The 20,421-nt window shown below is 40.0% G+C and overlaps 1 protein-coding gene across 1 annotated transcript in view; it reads left to right on the forward strand.

Annotated features, from left to right (window-relative positions):
- The first annotated feature begins 1,069 nt into the window (after positions 1-1,069).
- Positions 1,070-20,421, forward strand: part of TLCD4 (TLC domain containing 4) — a 72,588-nt gene continuing 53,236 nt past the window's right edge. The window contains exon 1 of the mRNA XM_072644071.1: positions 1,070-1,242. The gene's annotated coding sequence lies outside the window, so the exon portion shown is untranslated. The remainder of the gene's footprint in view (positions 1,243-20,421) is intronic.

Below are 20,421 nucleotides of genomic sequence, written 5' to 3' on the forward strand. Positions count from 1 at the left end.
AAAAGTATTCTTTAACATATGTTTCTAAATATATATGTATGAAAAGATATGTATAGACATGCACATGTATCTACAATCTATAATAAACAAGTGCGTATGGCAATCTATACACACGTGTACACACACAACACGCTATACAACGAATTGTAGACATGTGCATGGTGTACATAATTTATCTATACAGAAATGTATGTGTATACACAATACACAATGAGTATATGTAAATATAGGTGTAATTAGATGTATGTGTATATATGTGTGTAAATCTATGTGTATATATGTATATGTGTGGGCAGTCAGGTGGCAGTGGATAAAGTTCTGGATCTGAAGTCAGGAAGACTCATCTTCCTGAGTTCAAATCTGGTCTCAGACACTTCCTAGCTGTATGACCTTGGGTTTAACCCTATTTGCCTCAGTTTTCTCATCTGTAAAAATGAACTGGAGAAGGAAGTGGCAAACTACTTTAGTATCTTTGCCAAGAAAACTCTAATTGGGGTCAGAAGAGTCAGCAGGACCAAAACCACCGAACAACAGCCACATAGATGTGCATATGTGTAAATACATGGGCGAGTATAAAAATGCACGGATAAAGAATATGTATACAGGCACACATGTACAGATGTGTATATATGATGTATAGGTTAATAGATAATATATGTGTATATAGTTTGTATATATGTACATATGTGTCCTGTGTGAATGTGAGGATGCACACACACTCACCTCCTGGCACGCTATGCTAACGCACTTTGGGGCATCCCACCTCCCAAACTCAGTCTGGGAGCATCCTCGCCCATGAGCCCTCCAAACCAGTTTTCGAGCCTCCACGTGTCCGGGTTCGGGGCGGTCCCGGGCTCGCCACGTGGCCCAGAGCGTGCCTCCCCTACCCTTGCCCGGTCTGGGCAGGGCCCAGCAGCGGGGGTGCCGCCCCGCCCCGCACCTTCCCGGCCGCCTGCAGGTCGGTCGCACACGAGGGGGCCCCAGTGCGCCCGGCCCCCAGGGGGAGGGGAACTGTCCGGGGGCTGGCGACCGCCCAGGGCCTCGGGAGCGGCGGGGGCGGGGGCGGGGCGGCCCCTTTAAGGAGTCGCTCTGCGGTAACCCGAACCCGCAGTCGTGGCGCAGCGGCCACAGCGCTCTGGGCTCCTCCCGGTGGCAGTGGCGGCGGCGGCGGCTGCTCGGAGCTCAGGGGAGGCGCGGGCCCGGGAGCAGACAGCCCTGCGGAGCGCTGGGATCCTGGTTCAGGTGACGCGGGCGCGACTCGGCCGAAGGGCAGTGGGGCAAGGGTGGTCCCCGCCGGTGCTGGCCCTGCTGGGCAGGGCTGGGGCGCGCCCCGCTGCAGGTGGGCTGCGTGCGCTGCGCGCTCAGCCCTCGGCCGCGGGGCCCTTCCACGCACGCCGAGGTGCTCCCGGAGCAATGGGGCTGCAGCTTCCTCGGCCACGGGACCCCCGAGCTCCGCGCGATAATGGGCACGGTCGGAGCGGGCGAGGTTGGCCAGGAGAAAGTCCAGGGTCGGGCGGCTTCCCTCAGGTGGCCTGTGCTGGTCCGCGGGAAGGTGGGGGGGCTGCTGAAGGCGAGAGTGAGTCGAGCCCTAGTGCGCTCCCTGTAGTTAGTCGGGCCGGCCCCTCATTTACCATGTGCCTTTGTTTACCCAGCTTTGAGGGGGGGGGGGGGTAAAGGAGGGGGAAAAGGAAGTCTGCCTCTTATCTTCAAAGGCGAACTTTTAGTTTAGGATGATGTGGTAATAAATAAAGCACCCTTTGTAACAAAAATACACGTTATGATGAATGCTCTTGCTTCCTTAATCGAAGTCTTGGTTTGCTATTATGTATTGTGGGTAGGTATAGGATGATAAGTATCTTTACCAGGCATTTTATGAGAACATCCTCACATTTTGGACTTGTTATCACAGGTTATGACCATTCTAAATTTTAGCTTTTTTAAAAAATATGGTGGAGTGAGTCCAGGTGATGAAATTAAAGAATTAACATTAATGTTGTAAATGAATATGTAAAGTGGAGACGATCTGCCAATTTTTAGGAATGTTTTATTCCGTCATAGATTGAGTTGGATGGAATTAGCCATTGAATTGTTTAATATTTAATTGCTGCGTTATGTGAGAATACCCTGAATCAAGCATTCATATCTATTTCAGTTTTGCAGTTGTTTGTTGTTAACAGTGGATGTAGCAGAGAATATAGATTGGTCCCAAATTATGCATATAAAAACTTATTGCTACTGTCCCAGTTGGGGGAGGGCAATAACTCTTCTTTACACAAAACTTCTTTACACAAAACAAGTCTTATGAATACTTTAAAAAGTCGCTCTCATTTGCTATATGCCCTTGCTCTTTTCCAATCCTCTCTTGTTACCAAGAAGTACAGATAAACAGTTCACTCCCACATTTATTAAGCATGCCTGCTAGGTGCTAGGCAGTGTGGCTGTATTATTCTGGGAATACTTCAACTCTCCTCTCCAGCTTTTACTGACAGGCCATGATTTCATTCCCATAATTCTCTTTCCCATGCCTGTTTAAGAGTTTATGGAATCTGAAACACCCCCAGCCTAGGTCTGTGCTTCTTTGTGGAAATCAGGGGTGGGGTCTGCACAGGGTGGGTGCATTGTAGGTGGCAAGGGGGAAGAGAAAGAAGTAGCTTCAATACAGTTCACTCTTATGTAGCTTTGCCCTTATCTAAACCAGTGAAATAGGGGGATTTTCTGTTCTTTGGAAGAGGGGAAAGAGTCAGAAAATGCCATTCTGTTATCTACAGCTGAAACATTAAATGCGTTTTCCCATAGTAACATTGTTGCCTATGGTGCTTCAATTCTGCGTTACTATAATACAATATCTTTTTTACATTCTAAGTTAAGTAGACTTCTTTGGGTTGACCTGAGAATTTAACCACTATTTATTTGTATATAAAAATGAACTCGGCTATTTCAAACAACTGATTTAGAGCTTGAGCAACTGTTATTAAAGTTGATAGGGATCGGGACTGGACCTCTGATTTCACCTATGTTGGAAACTCACAGATGAAGAAACTCCCTCTACTGAGGTTGACAACTCATCCAGCTGAAAATTTCCTAGAACATTGACAGTTTAAGTGACTTGCCCAGGGTCACATACCTAGTAGGTGTGGAAAGGGGGAGACTTTCTTGGCTCTGAGGCCAGCTCTCACCTCTTGCGCTGTCTCTGAAAACATTATTTGATAAAGTAGACTTAGGATTTATTTACCACCTATTAATCTCCTGGTCTTTGAGCTCACTGTGGTAGCTGTTTGAGGTTGTAGCAAGGTACTTTCCCTCGGATCAGAATATCCTTTTTAAATCTTATCACTTTTATCAGCTCCGATGTTTATATTGCCCTAATGTTGAGCTGGCTTTTTACAAAACCACACAAAAGGCCCTTTACCTTCAGTCCTGACTAACTGAAAGTTGAATAGAAATGGGGCTGCCCTAGGACCTAAAACTATCTTGTAAACTTTAGAAGAAGAATAGGGTGTTCACTTGTATTTTTCTGCATTGGGGTAACTCAGTTATTATTATTTTCTTGTTCCATAGTAACGAGTCTGTATGAAAGATACTCCATATGATTTTGTTTTTAAACTTTTATGGAAAGGCAGCTTGAGCCTGTGTTCAGGAAGGTGAATTTAATGATGTAATCTCAACAAAATTGGTAACAAAAGTTACTCTGATGTATTTCCTTTGTTGTGTCTGTGTTGTGTTGTAATTAAGTTTAAATTGCAAGCAATTCATCTAAATTGTTGTAATTAGTAATCCTTTTACCACTTGTTTCCTCATCTTTAAAATGTAGGAGCTGGGAAGGTCCATTCTAATTGTAGATCCTTGGATTTCTTGGAGTCACCTGATGGAAGGTGGGAATTGGGTGGAGTAATTGGTTTGATCTTCTGAAGATCCCTATATCCTCTTCTTTTCCCAGGAATATCTTTTCATGAGGCACTACACCTAACTATCTCTCCTTTAAGAGTAGCTATGGAGCAAGGTGGTAGAAAGAGAAAAGAAATATTATCCCTAAGTATTTTCTTTTCAGCAAAGGAAAGAGTAAGGGGAGGGAAAATAAGGGAAAGGGAGTTCCCCATTGTAGTTCTCTGATGCATAACATACAATCTGTATAGTAACTTCTTAACTGTAATACAAAATAAACCAAAAACCTTAACCTAACACTGCTTGAAATCTCACCAGTTAAGAGATTGATTTAGATCAATAATAACATTCCTGGGAGGCCTAAGCAATGTCATACTGAAGCAATGGTGGTTTTGAAGTTTGGAGGTGAGAATGCAGAAGGGAACTATTTTGTTGTAGGGAGTGAGGAAAAAAGAGTTGGTTCTGATATTGTAGTAGGATATTTTTGCTCCACAGTGAGCCATTATAAGAGCTCAGGTGCTAGAGAAAAGAGGGAACCAGGAGCCAATTACAGCTGTCATCTAAATATGCTGAGGATCTTGTCTTTTTCTTTCTCTATTCTCTATGATCATCCTATGAAGGGAAAAGGGGAGATTCAGTTTTCTCAGACCAAGGACAACTTATTTTTTCCTCCTTTTTTTTCCTTATTTCCCTCATCAAATGGGTGATAACTCCTAACCTTACTTGATTGAGAACCCCGCTGTCTCCTCATTAACTTCTGTGCTGCTTTGAGCTGGTTTTGTATTAAACTGTCCTGGGTGGTGAAACCTGGCAAGAAAGATAAACCAAGTATTGTCAATCAATCAACAAGTAAATATCTACTATGTGCCTAGTGCTTTGCTAGTCACTGGGGATACAACAAAATGAAAAAAATCTCTTCCCTCAAGGAACTTTCAGTCTAGTCTGGAAAGAGGGTACATATCTAGATATGTATATACAAAACAGATACAAAGTCTTTTTGAGAGGGAGATACTGGCCCATGCAGGATCAGGAAAGCCCTCATGTGATAGATAGGTGGTACTTGAACTGAGCCTCAAAGTAAGGATTCTGAAAGATGAATGTGAAGAGTGAGTGAATTCTAGGCGAAGGTGGCAGCTAGTACCAAGGCAGCAGATAATTGTGTGTAAGGAACAGCAAGAGTATCGGTTTGGCTAGACTGCAGTGTGCATGCAGGCTGTAATAGTAAATTTGGCTTATCTAAGGCAAAGTATACCTAAAGCTATAATAGTACTTTGGGGCCAGCTTGTGAAAATGCGAAATAAGATCACTCTATTTGATTCTGGAGGTGAGAGGGAACCGCTGAGGTGACATCCATCAATACACATTTATTGAGTGATCGTTATGTGATCCAGGCACTGTATTATGTACTGGGGATACAAAAAAGCATGGTCAGGTTTACACTTTAGAAAAATCACTTTTTCAGCTGTGGGAACGATGGGTTGGGAGGGAAAGACTTGAGGTAGGGAAACGATTTGGGGACTGTTATAATAGTCTTGGAAGGAGGTGATGAGGCATTGAGTTTCTTGGTAGCTTTGGAAGAGGCTAGAGGATGATGAATTCAAGAGAGATCCTGAAGGTAAAAATGATAAAATTTGGCAAATGGAGGGGAGAGGGGATTACACAGTGGTTATGAACCAGAGTGATTGGAATGATGGTGGTGCCTATTTTAGAAACAGGGAAGTTCAGAAGAAGGGGGAGTTTTGGTGAAAATAATGATAGCTAGTATATTGGATTTTAAGGTTTTTACAGTACTTTAGAAATGTTCTCTCATTTGATCCTCACAGCAACCCTGTGAGGTATCTGTCACTACTGTCTCCATTTTACAGATGAGGAAAATGAGGTTGAGAGGTTAAATGATTTGCATAAATTCACATATCTTCTCTGTGTCTGAGGCAAGGTTCAAATCAGTCTTCCTAATTTCAACTTTGACACTTTATTACTGCATCTCATAGTTATAAAGATAATGAATTATGTTTCAGACCTTAAGAATTTGAGATGTTTATGAGACATCCAGTTGTAGAGGTACAGTGAGAAACTGAGATTTAGGAGAAAGATTAGATCTCTGAGATTCCTGTTTTTAGAGATAACTGAACCCAGGAAAACCAGTGGATCACCAGGACAGACAAAAGGGCCCAGGACAGAATCTTGAGGTATACCATCAGTTAGGGGACATATTATGGATAATGATCCAGCAAAAGAGACTGATTGGCAATGACCAGGCAGGCAGGAGAAGAATCAAGAGAGAACACTGTCAAAAAAGCCCTAAGAGAAGAAAATATCCATGAGGAAAGTGTGACCAACAATGTCAAATCAAGGAGGATGAGGATTGGGGAAAGACCATCGAATTTGGCAATTAAGAAATCATGGGTAAATTTGCAAGGAGTGGTTCTAGTTGAATGATGATGTCAGAAACCAGATTGTAGAGGGTTGAAAAGTGAGAGAAGAGGAATAGATACAATGAGCACAAATAGCTTCTTTTGAGGAATTTGGCTAAGAAGGGAAGAAAGATGTAGGAATACATCTTGGAGGCATGACTGAGGCTAGTGAGGGTTTTTTTTTTTTTTTTAAGGGTGAGAGAGAATTGGGCATGTCTGTAGTCATGTGGAAAGGAATCATTAGATAGGGAGACATTGAGGATTAAAGAGGGAGTGAGGTATGATAGAGCAGTCTGCTGGAGAAGAAAGGAGGGAATGGGATCTAGAGTGTGTGTAGAAAGGTTGACCTTGGTGAGGAGAAGAGCTACCTCTTCATCAGAGACTGGAATAAAGGAGGAGATAGTGGGGGATGAAGTGAAGGGTTTTGAGTTGAAGAGGGTTCGTGACTAATGGCAGCAGCTTTCCTCAGCAAAGTTAAGAGGCAAGGTTTTCAGCTGTGAATAGAGAGGAGATATGGGAGCCTTTAGAGAGAAGGAAGGCATAAGAAAGTCACTGTGGGGAGGGAGATAGGGAATTAATTAGAATAAAATGATTGCCTTGCTGTAGTAAGGGTCCACTTGATAGTAGATAACATAAATGTATAATAAATGCTGTTCACCACCATTTGTGTGACTTTTCCCAGCTCTATTTAGTAGCAGTAGGAAAGGAGGAAGCAAATGGTGAGGATAATCCAGGGTTTGGGTTTGATAATGCTTGAATGGCAGTGGAACTAAGAACCAAAGGACTGAATAGTAGAGGTTAGTATAGAATTGAACTGGACAACTAAAGGGTTTAGACATGGAAGGAAGGAAAACAGCGCTAGAGCTAATGATCTGGGAAAGCACTAAGGGGTGGAACAAATAGAGATCATGGTGAATACCAGAAATAGGTTTTGAAAGAGTAAGTTGCAGGGAAAGATAGAATGTTGGATGGATAGAATGATCGAATCATGATCAGATAAAGGAATTTGAAAGTTCTTGATCAGGGAGATGAAACATTTGTTCATAATGGTGAGATCAAAACTAATACCATTAGTGATGGTAGGAGGAATGGGTTATAGGTGCTGAGTAGAGTAGATTGAAGATCTGGGAGGTAGAAGTGTTTGAGGGAATATTAACATATATATATTGTTATATATTAACATTTTATTAATATTAAGTATATATATATATATATATATATATATATACATATATATATAAACACACACACACTCTTAAATCCCTAGAAGAAGGGTAGAAGTTAGTATTGCAAGGAAAACTGTTGGCCAGCTATGGAACTGCCTTGGAAAGAAAGAATTTCTTGGAGGTTGATAGATAACAGCCACCCTGAAAGGGATTTGGTGATAAATTGGGATACCCTGGAGATGAGAAGAGAAGTTACTGCCTGATGGTGGCAGAAGAAGAATCTGGAAATGGCAATGGCTTCCTTTCTATTTAGGACCATTATGCTGGGGGATGGGAGAGAATATGAGAGAAGGCTCAAGAAGTTTTAGAAAGAATGACCAGGGATGCTGGTGTCATCTGGGGCAGTGGAGGCAGGGGGAGGATGTCAGTTCTCTATGAGAATCAGAAGATGGAAAGAACACAAGAAAAAGAGATCTAAAATAAAGGGTATTTTGTTAAATATGGAGGGAGAATTAAGAGGTAGGTGGAACTGGGGTGTGTTATTGGAAGTATAGGGTTCAGGTGGATGGAGAGTTGGCAGAGGAGGTGGAGGGAGGTGAGAGAATTACTTCTTTGGTGATTGGAATTCAGTATCACTGTCATTGGTAATATTTGTATATTATGTATACCAATTAGAAAGTACAGGTGAGTTTTAGCTGCTGCTTAACACTCTATACATCTATATCTGGAGCTTTGGGTAGGGCCTGTGAACATTACCAGTGGACAGAGATAAAGGACCAACTTTTGAAACTAAGGACAAAGATAAGTGGGATATTATGGGGAAAGAAATTTTCTGATCCAATAAGAGTTTAGAGACAAATAACCCATGTAATAGAGATGTTGGTTCCTAACAGTGAGGAACCAGACTTTAGTTAAGTTGAAAGAACCTACCTTAAGTATTTGACTGAGTGTATCTAGGTACAGTATTGAGAAAATGTGAATTTTTTAATAACTATCAGAGATTAGGCCTGATTGCCTTCAGAAAATTGTAAAGCTCCTTTAATGACTGCATAATTCTCCTGGAAAGTAAGGCCCATATTTTTAACACCAGCATTTTACTAGTGTTTTGAAATGGTTTTGTGACCTGGACCATAACAGTTTCCAAAGAACTGACAGTTAGTGTATGTATGTGTGCATATATATGTCATGCACCCACATGCACACATATATGTGTGTGTGTATATGTATATACATATATATGTAATATATGCATGCTGAAGCCCATGGAAAGGTCCATGCTGGGTATGAACAGGCTATATATAATAACATATAACCAGTAAAGAACTTTGAAGAATAGAGGTAAGAGATGTCATTGGGTACATGTATGATAGAAAGAAGAGATGGGCTGGTCATGTGGCAAGGATGTTGGACAAAATAAAAGCCATTTAGCATTTTAGGTGGACTACCTGTGGCCAAATTTGGGGAAACCTCGTTGGGAGTTGTTCAGAAAGGACAGGAATGTTGGTTTCCATGTCCATCATTGGAAGGGGCAGCATCATCAGTGGTATCATGGATTCATTGGAGACCCTTCAAACAGCTGTAAATACAGTTAATGGATTTTGTGTTTGGTCACAGTTTATTTGGATAACTTTATCAACTGTTTATCTGTAGAAAAATCTTTGAAGTTGTTAAAGGAACATACTATTCTCTGTACTCCTCTTTGCTTTCAAGTGCAGATGTTCTTTTTGGTGTAATGGGAACACACTGCTCTTGAGCCCACTTTCCTTATTCTTCAGTAGCCATTCCTACCTTCCAAATCTAGGGTCCATGAACTTTTAAAAATAATTTGATAACTGTTTCAATATAATTGGTTTCCTTTGTATGTTGTGTATTTTATTTTATGTATTTAGAAACGTTATTCGGCAAAGGAGTTCATTGACTTTACCAAATTGGTCCAAGACACAAAAAAGGTTAAGATTCACATTCTAGGTGGATCCTTGGTCTCCTATATTCTCCCTGGTCTCTTGTCCTCAAACACACTCAGAGATCAGTTTCTTCAGTTTGCCTGACTCACTTGGTTGCAGGTCAGTGGTCTCTTTATGTTTTGCATTAAACACATGTCTGAAGTTGCCTGATGATACTAATTCAAGAACATTAACAGAAGTATAGATTCAGGTGAGGATATGATAGCTGTTTTTGAAGGGCTTAAAGAGCTATCATATATTGGAAAGATTATACTTACTCCACTTGGTTCCAGAGGGCACGATTAAGATCATTGGGTAGAAGTTGAAAAAAGGGAAGATTGAGGATTGATGTAAACAGTAACCTTGCTAACAATGACAGCTATCTGAAAGTAGCATAGGCAGCCCCTTGCTGGAGGTGTAAATGTACAAGTCTAGGTCATCCTTTGTCAGAAATATTGTAGACAGTATTCCTGCTCAGGTAATTGTGAGATTTGAGGGTTGGTTTCTTTCATGGCTCAGCTTACTTGATATACTTAAGAGCCACAAAATGACATTGGTCACAGGCATCAGCCTGTGGTGGGGAAAATGAATCAGAGAGCAGCTATTGCTGACAAGGGAACCAAAGCTTTCAATTTTATTTGTACCCCCTATTCTCCTCAGTGCCAAATCATCTTCTGGTTTATGTGAATTTGTATGTACACACTGTCCCCCAATAGAATGTAAGTTCCTTGTGAGCAAGGACTGTTTCACTTTTGTTTTTGGATTCTCAGCATCAGATATAATGGCTAGCACATAGTAGGTGCTTAATAAATGCTTAATGACTGAGTGGTATAGGAGGTCATAAATTTAAAGCCGATTGGCTCATCCAAAGAAAGAACATAGGAGTTGGAATCAGAGGACATGGGATTCTACCTTTGTTACTTAACAGTCTGCCTGATCTTGTGTAAGTCACTTACTTTGAACCTCAGTTATAAAATGAGGTATTTTCTTAGGTCTCTTCCAGCTTTATATCTATAATCCTCTGAACCCCCACTGTGATCCTGTAACTAAAAAACCCAGTCTCTTCATAGGCACTCTCACATAAATTAGGAAAGTGAGTGACCAGAGCATATTTCTGGAAGTGTGGGCTAAGTAACAACTTCATTGCCAAATTTTCTGGATGGTTATAGTGAAGATCAGAAATGTATTTGTCTAGGTCTTCCAGACTGCCGTCTCTCCACTCTGAGATGCCTTTCAGACAGAAACCAGGAAGTGATTTATTTTTTTCTCTCTGCGTCTGCATTTTGTTCTGTAAAGTAAAATAGTAGCAGGATCCAAAAACAAACAAATAAATAAACAACAAAAATAACCTCTTGGAAATCATGGAAATAGACCTGTGACCCTGATAATCTATTAGTCAGTGAACTCAAGTAATAAAATCTCTGTGGAAGACAGGTACCATTTTTTCAGGACAGTATAGGATGTCAGCATAAAGATCAGAGTATATAAATTTTGGGGAAAATGTAGGTCAGCATTCTTGAGTCAAGTGCCTTTAATTCTAGCCTCAAGGAAGTAATTGAAAGCATTATGTTAAAAGCTGGAGTCTGAGCTGCTCTGGTACTGGTTAATCCTCCAGACCATCCACATTGCTCTTGGAGAGCCAGAGCACATGAAAGCATCTTTGGATGGGTTCATTGGCTACAGATTGGGCCAGGTCATGAACTCAGGATACCTTGTGTAGCTCCTGTTCCTTCATTCTTTTCTTATGTTTCTTTAGGACTCAGTCATAGGACAGTTTAGTTACGGGAAAGTAGATCTTTCTGGGAAAGGAATCTACTGATCTTTTGTCTCTGTGGATTGTAGGAGTAAGCTAGAAATATGATAGGATGAGTTAGATCATTTTGGGAAATTGTGACAAGACCTGTCCCAAAATATTGCTGGGTATATGTATCTTTTGAGGTGTTTCCTATTCACCTAGACTTTGGGTTACAAGTGGAATTAACTCAGAAACTCACATTCAAAAAAATCAGATAAATTCAGAAAATCAGGTAGATAGTTGGTGCTTATTGGAACCTACTGCTGGGGCTCAAAGGAACATTGCCAAAGAATTAAACAGCTTAGTCAGCACTATAAGCTGTAGGCCCTTTGATTTGGCACATTTAAGAGAAGCCTTTGTGGCTTAAGTGGAAACATCTTGGCAGCACTGAAGAGGCAAAGACAACAAGCAAAAGGGTCTAGGTCAGCACAGTGCCTTCTTCCCCATGCCCCCAATTGATGCCATAGGTGACACTTCCAAATCAGGATAGGCAAGGGCAATACAACTCTCTTCCTTCTACTGCTCCCCCCCCCCGGAGATTTGGACTAAACCCTATAAAAGGAGGCTGAGAAGGGCAGGGGCATATAACCATGGATATCATTAGGAGGCAATGGTCATGATGGTTTCAGGCCATGGTGGAAAGAGGAAATCCTTTATGGAGCTGAGAGGCTTCCTGGTCTTGGTGCATCATTATCTCAAGCTCTCACTAAAATTCTTGGGTTCATCTTTGCTCTTTGCATAATTACGGTTCAGGTTTTTTTTATAAGGAGAAGTGAAATCCTGCTTCGGGAATCTTACTGGTTTCCCATCTCAGAGGTCAAAGGCAGGGTTGTGCCAATCAGCTAGGAGACTTCTAGGATGCAGATTCCAGGTATAGATTTTAGATGGGATGGAGTTCTAGAAAGGGGAAGAAGTATGGAATACCAGGCAGGAGAAAGGTGTGGTTAGGACATAAATAACTTTTTGGATAGCTAAATAGAAGGTATAAAGAAACTGGTTTTTTCTCTGACAATCACTGTGGTAATGATGACAGTTTTAGTAGCAGCTCAGCTGATGTGTTGTCAAGTGATAGGACTGGTAGGGCAAGAGGTTGAGAAGGTGAATGAATGGCTGGTGTGGGAGGCAGTCCGTTGTGGTTTAATTCAAGACGTACTTATTAAGCAGCTACTATTTGTAGACTCTTTGTTAGCTACTGGGGTATGCAAATATGAATAAAATATATTCCCTTCCTTCTTGGACCTTATAGTCTAATAGAACACCCACATACACAAATAATCATTATGCAGAAAGGAACAGGATAAAATGCATTAGCAGTGTGAACAAAGTGGCATATGAAGAACCAGGAGAGAAGTTTTCCTCTTGGGAGGGTGAGGGTGGGTCACAGTTTAGGCAAGATCCATGAAAGTGGTATCATTTGAATTGGTTCTTAAAAGTATTTTAGTAGGCAAAGATAGCTCAAGTTTTTAAAGCATGAGAGACTTGAGCAAGAGAGTTCAAGGTGTGTAGGCTGGCATGAGATGGATTGTAAAGGGAATAAGACAAAATCAGTTTGGAAAGGTAAGATAATCCTAGACTGTGAAGGGCCTTGGATTCTAGACCAAGGAATCTGAACTCCATTCAATACTCAGTAGGGATTTATTGAGGGAATTTTACATGTGATAGGATCTGGTATATGCATGAGAAAGATTTATCTGGAAGCAGGATGAAATAGTGGTTGGAGTATGGGAGAATGAATGTGAGGGAAGTATTCCAGGAAGAGTGTAGGGTAATGTTATGTTAGAGTGGTGATGTAGTGAATGAAGATGGGCCAGTGATGTGAGAGTGGGGGTAAAATCAAGAAGACTTGGCAACTAATTGGTTGTGGGAGGTAAAGGGTAGAGAATAATCCAAGGCCACCAACCCTTTTTTCCTCATAATACAACTGAAGCAGAGGAAAGGGTAATTGTGGAGGGTGAAGAGAGAATGCTTAACCACAGGAAGAGAACCTTGGAGGAGGAGACATGACCAGGCTGACCCCGAATGAAAAGTTAATGGAATCTTAGTCTATTTTGGAAAGAATGTCATAGGTTTTTACCAACTAGATGGACTGTGGGTTTTTTTTCTTCTTAAATCTTGTCTACTTTTGAGATGTACCTCCCCTAAAACAATACTGGTGTTTCTGCTTAATTTGCTGAATGGAACATGGTGGTTCATAATCAGCTTACCTGAGGGAGGAATAATGATCTTTTTAACCTTTAATTCTGAGTGATTGAGAAGTAAAGAGGAACATAAGAGATCTAAGAGCTAATTAAAATTGGAGAAGTCATTGGATTCATCAGGATCTTGACACTGGGGTAATTAATAAACAATTAAGGTCTTGTGATATATTAATATATGTTAGATTGGTAGTATGTTCTTTTTCATTTTTTTAAAAATTGGGGTAAGGAAACACTGAACATTGGGTAAGGTGAGCTTAGTGTTATAATCACTTATTTATAAAAATAAAAGTTATGACATTTCATGATGTATGCAATAATGGTGTTACATTGTATTTCATTGCTATAAGAGTGTCATTGTGAAGGGGTTGAGGAAGGATACTCCACTATCTCAGATCACAACCCTTCTGTAACTTAGTAAATGATTTTCTAGAGTTACTGTGCCAAAAAAAATTCATCACCTGTCAGCCAGCCTGGTGTTGATCCCCTCCAAAGAAAGCTAATCCTCAGATAACATGTTCAATCTGTTCCTGGATTCTTCTTTAAAACAGTTCTGGCATGGTAGTATTTTTAAAAATTAGATCATGTTTTGTTTTCAGTTCCGAATTCTCTTCCTCCACCTTTCCTCTTACCCATTGAGAAGGCAAGAGAAACAAATTCCTGCATTAGTATTGTCCAGAAAAAAGAAAAAAAATGCATCAGTTTGTACTCTGACTCCACCAGCTTTCTCTCTGAAGGTGGATACCATGTTTCTTCATTGAGTTCTTTGGAATTGTGATCAGTCATTGTGTAGATCAGAGTTACTCATTCTTTCAAAGTTTATTATCTTTACAATTTGCTGTTACTATATGAATTGTTCTCTTTGTTCTCACATTATTTTGCATTAGCTAATACAAGACTTCTCAGGTTTTTCTGAAACCACCTCCCTTCATCATTTCTTACAATATTCCATCACATTCACAGACCATAATTTGTTCAGCCATTTCCCAAAGGACTGGGCATCTCCTCAGTTTCCAATTCCAATTTTTTGCCACCATTAGACATTAAAAAACATATAAAAATTGAATTTATTATCTTTCCCTATAAACCATCTCTCCTCCTACCTTCTCTGTTACTGTTGAGAGCAACTCCATTCTTTCAGTTCCTGAGGCTCACAGCCTCGGGGTCATCATCAACTTTTCACCCGCTTTCCTCACCCATATCCAATCTATTGTCAAGGCCTGCTGATTTTACCTTTTACCTTTGCAATAGCTCACCTTCTCTGACCTTGCCACCATCCTGCTGCAGGCCCTCATTACATCATACTCAAACAACCTGCCTCAAAACTCTCTCTTCTCCAATCTGTCCTCCATTCAGCTGCCAAAATGATTTTCCTGAATGATTTTCCTCCTTACTCAATAAACTTCAGTGGCAGTCTTTTGCCTCCAGGGTCAAATACAAAATCCTGGATTTCATTTTCAAATTCCTTCATAATCTAGTTACCCCCCAATCTTTCCAGTCTTCTTAAACCTTACTCCCCACTGGCATACTCTGTGATCTAGTGAAGACATTCTACCTCTGAACTCTCATAATTTTTTCTTCATCTGTCTTCTCTGACTTCCTTCAAGTCCCAGCTAAAATCCCATCTTCTAGAGGAAGCCTTTCAAAATCCCTCTAAATTTTTTTTATTTCCTGCTTATTCTATCTATCTATCTATCTGTGTGGGGGAGAGGGGACAGGGACGGGGGGGGGGGGGGGGGAGGGGGAGAGAGAGAGAGAGAGGGAGAGCTTGTTTGTGCCGATTTCTTTGCTTGTTTCCCTTCCCAGTTAGACTGTGAGCTCCTGGAGGGCAGCTAGTTTTTGTTTTTTGGCCTCTGTTTGTATCTCCAGCATTTAGCACAATGCCTGGTTTGTAGTAGGCTCTTAATAAATGTGTTATTGACTGACAATTGTAATCTCACTAACCCTGCTCAAGTAGAAATGCTGTTCACCTCAGGCCCCTGGCATTCTTTATATAGTTAACATCTGTGGGTTATGTACTGTCCACACCCACAGGGTATAAAAAACAGGGTAGAGAGCAAAAAAAAAGACTGTCCTAAGATAAGAACTCACTTCAGAGTTCTCTCTCCCCTTGACTGGTTGTCTCTGACTCTGACCTTTTGGACTGTAGACTGTCCCTGTGCCACATGTCTACATTGACTTCTTACTTTGACTTGTTCAGTGGTATGCATGTGATTCTCCCATTGCATTTTCTTGAGAATTATGTCTCCTACCTCCTATTCTACTGTTAGGATGCCTGGAAACAGTGGTAGAATTGGTGGAGTTGTAGGTAAGTTTTACATCATGAGACATCTCATTAATGAAACTCCAGAGTCCCTAAATCAGAAATATATGATGACATGTTCACAGAGAAGCTGGAGAAGATGGGAACCCAAACTTCTAAGAAGAAAGATAAGAAAGTAAGTAGCACTGAAGATGTTTGGGAAGGAGGGGTCTTGAAATGCAGAGACCATGCTTGTTAGCTAGGAATCCTAGATGGGAGAAAGGTGAAGGGCCTAGCATGGGAGCAAACCAGTCCAGAGTTCTTGTGCTGGTGAGAATTTAAGTATTTTTAATTTCATTGACTTAATGGGAGCTTCCCCACTATAAGGTCCAAGCTTTCTCAGGATTCATGGGTAATAGGGATTATTAATGTGCTCAGGGATGAAGAGGAGGCCTTCCTTAGTTTAGCTCAATCCAGACTTTCAAGGCAGATTGGAAAAAAAGATGTAATTATCCACGGCTTAAACATTTCCAGAAATTTTCATACCATAGAACACTTTATGTGTGTATAAATACATAAAAAAGTTGAATGATGCAATTTTTAATTCTGGATCTGTGATGTTGGTATTGGAAATTCTTTCCACCAATGTAGATCAATATCTTGTCTCTGATTTTAGTTTTAGGGAATTGCCTGGGGCATTTGGAAGTTAAGTGACTTGTCCTTGGTACTACTGTTAGTGTATGCATAAGACTTACAGTTTTCAAGATTGGCCTCTCTAGATACCATTGGGTTTTAAAAATCTTTTTTTAGAAAAAATCTTTGAAAAAATTTCAAATTCTTTTAGAGACCAAAAATTAATGACTTGTGACCCTAAGAATGTATTATGTTTAATATGATCTGGATGTAAAATCAAGGAGCACGGACCCAGTGATGTACTAGTTGTCTGTCACATGAGGTCATCTTTACCTAATGAAATCCAAAAAAGACTGCCAGAGGATTGACTGGAGGTGATTAATTGGCCATAGAAACTTATGAAAAGCAACTACAAAGACTTAGGGAGGTCTTAAATATCATTGGTGGAGGGAATACCCACATATTATATATTAGTTTACCCATAAAATTGGTTACATTGAGTTTTTAAATTTAAAACTACTGTTTATTCAGGTAATTTATTCATACAATGTCATGAATTATTCTGATAATAAGAGTTTTGAAATGTGTAAGTTCTTTGGGGAGGGCAAGGACTGTTCATATTTTTTATTTGTGTCCCTGTTCTTAGCCAAGTGCCTGGCACATACATTTGCTTGGTAAATGTTTGTTGAAGCAACCATTAATACAACATCATTTTTCTTAGAGTTGGAAGGGACCTTGGAGCTCATCTAGTCCAACCTCTTCTTTTAACAGATGGGAAAACTGAGATCCAGAGCAGTTAAGTGACTTACACAAGGTCACTAGTAAATGACTGAGTAAATCATAGTTCTAAGATTCAAATCTCTTGGCTCCAGATGCAGCACTTGTCTGCTTACACATTAAAGTAAGACAAAAGAAGTTATATTTTCTGGACTTCAGAAGATAGTCATTTTCTAAACACACACATGTTCAATTTTGCTTTCTGACACTGCCACCCCACCACTTTTGAGGCTTGATTTTTTTTTCTTTTTTTACCTTTATGGACTTGTGAAAAATGGCATTTTGACCAGCTTGGGACAAACATCTCTATCCATTAATTTTGTAATTTTTGATTAGGAACATGAAATAAATCATTTTCTTTAATGTGCTGTAGAAAATGAAGGAATCCTAATCTGGTAACCAGTGAGAGCAGTGAAAGGCTATACAACAAAGACCTTGTCATCCCTTGACTCAGGAAGGATAGATAGAGCAGAATCCCAGCCTGCTTTCTTCAGCCAACCATCTGAATGTATTCTAGATTTTGTAATTCTGTAGCATTTCAATGTACTCTCTGAATCAGATCATAACTCATTCTTTGTTTGGTAGTCTAGTCAGATGCAATTGCTCTGATGTTATCACTTGTATTTCTGCCACAGAATCTTAGACTCAAAGTATTAGATCAGTATGAACTGACAAAATTCCCACCACTTCTTAATAGTCTTTCATTTTCCTTTTCATTTCAATAAACATGAAGTATTTACTGCCTGAAAGGCCCCTGTATGTTCTGGGAGCAGGGGATGATACAAAGACAAATGGGAAATAATGATCATAAGAAGCTTGTTTTATTTTAGATCTTTTTTGTCATTTGAGTCCTCTTAAACCATTAGAACTTTTATGCTTTCAGATAAATTAAGCTTTGATGTGGTGATTTCTGAAAGGAATTTAGCTTTATGTGCTTAAAGGAATTCTTCAGCTGAATATAGAAAACATCCTTAAATAAAATGTTTTGTTTTGTTTTGTTTTTTTACTTTAGAGTCCTCACCTGTTACTGTTACTGAAGGGCTTTATTTTCTCATGAACCCAAAGCAATTGAAACAGTTGTTTCCTACTCCATTGACATTTACTGGAGAATTTCATTGTCAGTTTTTGATTTTTCTTTTTTAAAACTTAATTGATTTGATTTAATTTAAACTAATTCTTATTACACATAGCTAAAATATGAATGACCTTTATTTGTTTTATCACAGCTTCTTTGTAAATTCTCTGGAAAGGGTCCTATCTTGTTTTGTCATTAAGAAATGATGTTTAGTCTATACATTTTACTTTTCCCATGGATTTAAAAAAATTGATGTCTTTTTTGCTTATATCACATAGTATTCTAACGTTGGATTATTCCCCTTATCTGTCTCTTTGGCTCTTATATGTGTGCTACTGAATGAAGCTGGAGAAGATCATGAAACCATGATGGTTCTACTACAAATTTATGTACATAGTCTCAACTGAGCTCTTACTACAGCAAGGCAGTTCTTTTGCAATTCTCCAATGGATTCAGTACCAAACTTGTCCTGGCAGCTCTTCAAAATACCCATATCTCCTCCATTCCCGAATAATTCTCATTTGATCTGACCTTCTCAGCTGGTGGTGCATCTCTCTGTCTCAGGCTTATTCCTCATACTCATCAGTCACTAAAATGTTCTTCTGAAAATGCGAATCTGACCATGTTACTTCCCCCTTTCTACTTCTCAGTAAACTCCAGAAGATCTTCATTACCTTCAGGATCAAATGTAAACTCCTCTGTTTGGTATTTAGTACTGTTCACAACTGGGCATTCCCTGTCTTTCTAGATTTTTTGAAGTTTGTTCCCCATTGATAAACTCCATGGTCCAACGGTAATGGCCTAATTATTGTTGTTTACATATGACATTCTATCACTTGATTTTATGCCTGTCTCCCATCTGTGAAGTGTCCACTTTCTTTTGCCTTTGCCTCGTAGAATCTCTAGTTCCCTTTAAGACTCAGCTCAAGCACCACTTAACTAACACAGGGTAGGTCCCTCTTACCCTCACCCCCAAATGATCTGATCCTGGGATTCCTGTCCATTAATTATATATCTTGTATATTCATGGTTATTTGCACATGATTTCCCCTGTTTGAGGTCAGGAGCAATGTTTTTGCCTTTATATCTCTAGTGCTTAGCACAATGCCTAACAAATAGTAACCACTTAATAAAAGCTTGTTAGCTGACATTTCATTTCTAAACATACCACTCCCTTCACTGCATCAAGCTTTCTTCTTCTTTTTTTTTACAAAAATTTGTAAAAAGGAAAAAAATGTTCAACAAAACCAACTAACATGTGGACCTCAACTAATATCATATGCAACATTCCACATCCATGATTTTCTACCTCTGCATTAAAGGGAGGGAAGGAGGTATATTTTCTCAAATTTTTTATAAGGTTAAGCCTAATCATAATTACACAGTGAAATTTTTATTTAAAAAAATCAACAGAACCTTTCACTTCCAGGCCAAATGCATATTATTCATTTTTTTCAGGTTATATTTTACTACATGAATATTTAGAGTTGATGTATAGGCATGGATTTATTATGAACTTTAGGCTTAAGTTACTGATAAATCAATTGATTAGAAAGCTATTAATTATTTTTGGGGGAATATCTTAAATAAAAACACACAAAGTAAGTATTATAGTATGCCAGGCCTAGAGGCCTGTGTGGGCTACCCGAGTCTTCTTACCTCACCTCCAAGGTCTTCGGTTGGCCAAAACCGGATGCTCATATGAGAGAAAGGACGTTCCAGAGTCGAACAAGGGTTGAGCTTTATTTCAGGGTCTAGTTACAAGTGCAGGGGGGGGTCTTCCTTAGGAGGAAGAGGGGGAGATTTCCTAAGGAGGCTAGGATCTTAAGGGATTGGAAGTAGAAGTACAAGCGGGGAGAGAGGGGGAGGGGAGAGAGGAAAGAAGAAAGCGGAGCCTACTGTCCTCTTGGCTCCTCACGTGCTAAGAGAGCTTTCAGGCTTCCTCAATCCTACTTAACCTTCAGCCACACAGTTTGCATCTCAATACCGTGCTGTTAGATAACAATAGTGTGCCTAGATCCGGGACCATCTCGAGGGCGGGGAGATCTCTCTCCCATCACGTTTCTCACGGGAAGAGGCAGAATTACTCGAGATAGCTCGGTTCATCTCTATTCCCTGCCGTTTCCTGGGAGGGTCTCGTGAGAGCTCTAAGATTTAGAAGTTCCACTTTTACCCGCCCGAGACTGTCCACACGGAATTGAGCTTCCAATCCCAACAATAGTATTTTAAAATTTGTTGAGATATATTGTCTTAAAATATTGCAGATGCTTCCAGTATTCTTCCAATTAAATGTCCTCCA

The sequence above is a fragment of the Notamacropus eugenii genome, chromosome 2 (genome assembly GCF_028372415.1).
Source record: "Notamacropus eugenii isolate mMacEug1 chromosome 2, mMacEug1.pri_v2, whole genome shotgun sequence".
NCBI lineage: Eukaryota > Metazoa > Chordata > Mammalia > Diprotodontia > Macropodidae > Notamacropus > Notamacropus eugenii.